Consider the following 6,484-nt stretch of genomic DNA (forward strand, 5'->3'; position numbering starts at 1 on the left):
CTTCCTTCCTTCCTTCCTTCCTTCCTTCCTTTCTTTCTTTCTTTCTTTCTTTCTTTCTTTCTTTCTTTCTTTCTTCCTACCTTGCTAGCTTGGTTGCTTTCTCAATAAGGGTCTATCTTGAAACTTCTTATGTAGAAAAGACTATATCTGAATTCAGAGAATCTCCTGTCTTAGAGGTTTTATTATTACTGATTTTTTTTAAGGAAAACGTTTTAGGAAAACTGCAGTATTAAGTTCTTCTCTAGGGTCCCAAGATTCACTAGTCAAGGGTAGTGAATCACATTTGCAGTATCAGACATAAATTCTCTCCTACTGATCAGGCCTCCAATTAGACACCTGCAAGTTACGCTGAGTTTAGAATATCACTATTGCAACTATTTTAATATCTTGCCAGTCTGTTCACTGTTGTGGTTCCTAGGTATTGCAGCTGGGATGGATTATGAATTACTGTTATCCCTTGACAGAATTTATAGAATCTTTGGATATAATGGGAGCTAGTCCTCAGGGTGAAGACCTTTAGGTCAGTTCAAGATCAATTCTTTCAAGGTTTAGGCTCAAGTTGTGTAGTTTCACTAATAAAGTCTTATTTTCAATTCCTAAAAGACAAGCAAAGGCAGGAGCAATAGGCTATATTGTTTTGGAGTGTCACTTGGAATTCCCAACCAGTAATTCAGAAGAGAATTTCCTGGGCCTACTGGGGTATTGCTAGGCAGTCTATGATATATATATATATATATATATGTGTGTGTGTGTGTGTGTGTGTGTGTGTATAATGTTTTGTGTATGTGTGTGTTCATATGTATACAAATGTATTCATATATGTGTAATTATAAAAACATAAGCTAATATGGATTTTTGAATATCTTTAGTTTAGTGTTACTTATGTTTGATCAAAGAAACTTCTTTTGTCTTAGACTCAAACCATTACAGAAAAATACAAGTGATCAAAATGTGGAGAGTAACTGATCATGGATACTCAGCACCAAATAAAAAATCCCATGACACATGTCATCTACCTGAGGTTCAGGAAACAATCTGTTCATCTCAGAGAATAGGACAGGAAGATTGGAAGAGACACAGGGTCAGGATGACCACTCTGTGGTTGTGTTTTCTGTGTATGATGTAGACAGCACATCCATTAAATCTCAATAATATGCTTACTAAAAGAAGACCTGAAAGTTGATACACCAGTGTTTTGAGGGAGATTCTTGTGGGTACCCACCTCTAAATAAAATGCTATAGAAAATTAATACCAGTCGAGAGATGGGGAATTGGTATTCTGCAGGGAGGAGCCTCATTACTGATTCTTCAATCTCAAGTAACCCACCATTAATGCATGGACATGTTAGCAATGCTTACCAAACCTATCAGGTTGTATCTAAGTACAGATAATCTTGATACCCAATTATACTTCATTATTGAACACATCACTGGACCTCTATGCCCAATCAACCCATGTTTTGTTTTTGTCTTTTTTTTTATTTTTTGTTTTTGAGTTCTTTATATATCATGGATATTAATCTTCTTTCATATATATATAATGAACAGATTTTGTCCCACTCTGTGGGTTTCCACTTCACCCTCATGAGTATTTCTTTTCATGCAGAAGGTCTTTAGTTTTATAAAATCCCACATGTAAATTGTTGACCTTAATTATTAGGCAAATGAAGTCCAATTCAGAATTTCTGACACTTACATCCTGTGGGGTACTGCTTCTGTTTTCTGTTTGTGGTGTCAGGTGCTCCTGGTTTCATGGTTAGGTCTTTGATCCACTTGGAGTTAGTTTTCTTGCGAGGTACTATGTAAGAGTCCACTGTATTCTTTTACAGGTGACTATCCATGGTTGTACTTTTTTCATTCAGCCCTATGATTTTGGCATATTTGTCAAATACTAAGTTGATCAAGTTATGTGTAGTCATGTTTGAGTACTGACCTTTCTTCCTCTGGTCTACATATCTGTTTTTCTGTCAGTACCAGTGTTTGATAAGTATTGTTTTATAATATATTATAAGTTCTGGAACAGTAATCCTTCCAGAATTTCCCCCCTCAGGATCTTTTGCTATCAAGGATCTTTGTAGCCTCAGATGAGTTTTAGGTACATATATTCTATTTCTATGAAGAATGAAACCAAGATTTTGGCTGGGATTGCTCTGAATTTGTATGTAGTTTTTTGTTTTGTTTTGTTTTGTTTGTGAATTGGTCATCACCAAATTAATTCTAAGAATCCATGAGCATGGGATGTCTTTCTGTTTGTGTGTGTGTGTGTGTCCTTTCTCTATCTCTGCTTTAAAGATTTGAAATGTCTACTGTAGAGGTTCTTTTTTTTTTACATTTTTTTATTAGATATTTTCTTTATTTACATTTCAAATGTTATCCCCTTTCCTAGTTTCCACACCAAAAATCCCCTATACCCTCTCACCCTCCCCCTTATCCCCAACCCACCCACTCAAGCTTCCTGGCCCTGGCATTCCCCTATACTGGGGCATAGAACCTTCACAGGACTGAGGGCCTCTCCTCCCATTGATGACCTACTAGGCCATCCTCTGCTGCTTATGCTGCTGGATCCATGAGTCTCAACATGTGTGTTCTTTGGTTGGTGATTTAGTCCCTGGGAACTCTGGGGTCACTGGTTAGTTCATATTATTTTTCCTCCTAGGGGACTGCAAACCCCTTCAGTTTCTTGGGTTCTTTCTCTAGCTCCTTCATTGTGGACCCGACTGTGCTTAGTCCAATGGATGGCTGTGAGCATCAACTTCTGTATTTGACAGGCACTGGCAGAGCCTCTCAAGAGACAGCTATATCAGGCTCCTGCCAACAAGCTCTTGTTGTCATCCACAATAGTGTCTGGGTTTGGTGGTTGTTTATGGGATGGGTCCGCTTCTGATTTTCTTTTGCTGTTCTTGTTCTGTCTTTCACTGATTGATTTTAGAGTGACACTGGCTGTGTAGACAGAGAGTGGGAGTGCTCCTTTTATTTCTGTTTTTCTGAGTAATTTAATGGGCTTGTGCTGAAGATCTTCTTTAAAAGTTCTTCAGAATTCTGTTGCAAACCCATCCCATTTTGCCCTAGACTTTTTCTTTAGTGGGAAGGATCTTAATTACTATTTCAGTTTCCTCATTTGTTATTAATTTTTAGGTCTATTTAATTTGCTTTCTTCTTGGTTTAATTTTTATGATTTGACTCAATCTAGAAACCTATCCATTTCTTTTTGTTTTTCCAGCTTAATGATGTATAGGCTTTTAAAAATATTCCATTATAATATTCGCAACTTCTTTATTGTCTATTATAGTATTTCCCTATTCATTTCTGACTATTTTTATTCGGGTGTTTTCTTTTCCTTTTTCCTTTTCTCTTTTGATTAGTTGGTTCAAGGATCTGTCAGTCTTGTTTATCTTCTGAAAGAACTAACTCTTATTTTGGATATGCCTTTGCATTATATACTTTGTTTCCATTTCATTGATTTCTACTCTGATTTTTATATTTTCCTGACATCTGCTGGGTTTAGATTTGGTTTGTTTTAGTTTTAAAATTTTTGAACTATGCCATTAAGTCTTTAATTTGTGTTCTTTCTTATTTTTAATGTCCTTTTAAAGTATAGATGTCCATCAACTGATAAATAAAAAAATTCCAATAGAAAAGCCTTATTTTCCAAAAACTACAATATAAAATTTATAGGGAAGTTAATGGAACTGAAGATAATCATGTTAAGAAAATACTAAACTAGACTAAAAATTTCGATATCACATGCTTTCTTTCATATGAGTAAACTAAAGATTTTCTCACTTTGTTTTATTTTAAAATAATATTATTTAGCTTATTCTTTGACACTTTATACACACACACACACACACACACACACAGAGTGAATTCTGATTATCGTTACATGGATTCCAGTCTGCTCATTGAAGAATTATCAGCTAACATACATATATATGCAAATGAATACCATACTTCTCTTTTTGTGTCTCAGTTGCCTAACTCAGGATGAATTTTTTAATGCCACCAGTTTACATGAGAATTTCATGATTTCATTATTTTTACATCTGACTAATATTCTGTTGTCTATATATACCAACATTTTCGTTCATTCATTGATGGGCATCTAGGCTGTTTACAGATTATGTTTCTGGCTATTATGAATAGAACAGCAAGTACCATGGTTGAACGGTATCTCTGAACAGCAGGATGTGGAGTACTTTGGGTATATGGTTAAGACTCTTATAGCTGAATCTTGAGGTCTATCTGTCTCAGCTTTCTGCGAAACTTCACATTAGTTTCCTTAGTGGCGATACAGTTTTGCATTGTCACTAGTAATAGATATGCATTTCCCTTATCCCACAAAATCTTTTCAGTTACATGAGGTCCCATATATTATTATTATTTTAGTGACTTTGCTATTGGTGGTCTGATCAGAATGTCTCTTATTATGCCAATGAGTTCAAAGGTATTCTTCATTTTCTGTTCTATAAAACTCAGTGTATCTATCCCTATGGTGAGGTTTTTTTTAACCATTTGGAGTTGAGTTTTGTGCAGTGTGCTATTTTGACTCTATATTCTTATATTCTTATATATAATATATATATTCTTATATATATTCTTATATATAAGAATATAGAATATAGAATATATAGAATATATTCTATATTCTATATTCTTCTACGTTCAGGTATCCAGTTTGACTAGTACTATTTGTTGAAGATGCTTCCCCACCCTTTGTGTGTGTGTGTTTCCATATAAAGACAAAAATTGTTCTTTCAGTTTTTAGTAAGAATTGTGTTCAATTTTTGATAGGGATTGCATTGATTCTGTAGAATGATCTTTAAAGGAGAGAGAGCTATTTTCAATAATTAATCTGACCTATCAACGAATATGGGAGAGCTTTCCATTTTCTGATATCTTCTTCAATTTCTTTCATGAATATCTTAAAGGTTTTTTATCAAAAAAGTTTTTCAATTATTTGGTAGAATTACCCCCAAATATTTTATTTTTTTATTTTATTCTATTTTATTTTATAAGAAAGTATTTCCTATTTTCTTTCTTGGCCTTTCTGTTATTTATATATAGGAAGGTTACTGATTTTGTGTATTAACTATATCCTTCTTTATGGCTGAAAGTGTTATCAACTGTGGAAGTTTCCTGGTAGAGCTTTATGGTCAATTATGCACACAGTCTTCTGCAAATCAAGACACTTTTGCTTTCTCCTGACCTGATTACATCTCTTGAACTCCTTCAGCTATTTTATTGGTTTGTCTAAGACTTAAGTGCTGTACTGAATGGTTATGGAGAGAGTGGACCAGATGTCTTGTTCCTGATTTTAGTGAAATCGTTTTGAATTTCTTTGCATTTAACTTGATGTTGGTTATGGGCTTCATTTAAATTGCTTTTTGTTTTACTTATGTGTATATCTCTTGCATCCTTAATCTCTCATACAATTTAAAACATTCAAATGAATTTTTGTGTGATTCCTAAAATGTTCTTCTTGCAAATGTTTTAACACACTAGGATTTTTTTTTTATGATGAATGGGTGTTTAATTTTGTCAAACCACTTTTCTATATTTAATGAGATGATCATATGATGATTTTTGTCTTTTGGGTTGTTTATATGAGGGATGACATTTATCAGTTTATGTAGGTTGAACTGTCCCTGTATATCAAGGGTGATTCTTACCCTACCACGGTGGATGCTCTATTGGCTGTGTTCTTGTATCCAATTCTCAAGTAAATTCTTGACAATTTTTTCATCTGTGTTCATAAGGGAAACTGATTTGTAATTCTATTTCTGTGTTGGGTCTTTGTATGATTTAAGTATAGGATAGTTGAAGCTTCATAAAAAGATAGTTTTAGACCATCTAAAATTATCAGTCGATTCCAAGAGTATGTGGCTAGAAATCAGTTACTGTTCAAGATCTCGTTGTCTTTGCAAATCACACACATGTACACACACACACACACACACACACACACACACACACACACACAAAGACCTCTGCATACTCATGCACATAAAGGGATAATAACTGGATGTGTGCATTCTTATCTCTTTTTGAGGTGTCTTATTTATATGATACTTAAAATAAGGAAAATAAAAAATCCTATTTTAAGTAACTATAATTTCTAATTGATTTGAAAATATTTTTTCAATAAATCATGCATGTAAGTATTCATAATTAACAACCACAAGGTAAAACATTCAAATGAATAGTTGTGTAATTCCTAAAATATTCTTCTTGCAAAGGTTTTAACAGATCGAGAATGTGATTTAAGTCAGGCAACGGTGGTACATGCCTTTAATCCCAGCACTTGGGAGGCATTGGCAGGTAGATTTCTGAGGTCGAGGCCAGCCTGGTCTACAGAGTGAGTTCCAGGACAGCCAGGGCTATACAGAGAAACTCTGTCTTGAAAAAAAACAAAAGAAAAGTGTGACTTAAAATGAATATAATAATAATAATGATGATGAGAAGAAGAAGAAGAAGAAGAAGAAGA

Source organism: Mus caroli, chromosome 13 (genome assembly GCF_900094665.2).
Source record: "Mus caroli chromosome 13, CAROLI_EIJ_v1.1, whole genome shotgun sequence".
Taxonomy (NCBI): Eukaryota; Metazoa; Chordata; class Mammalia; order Rodentia; family Muridae; genus Mus; species Mus caroli.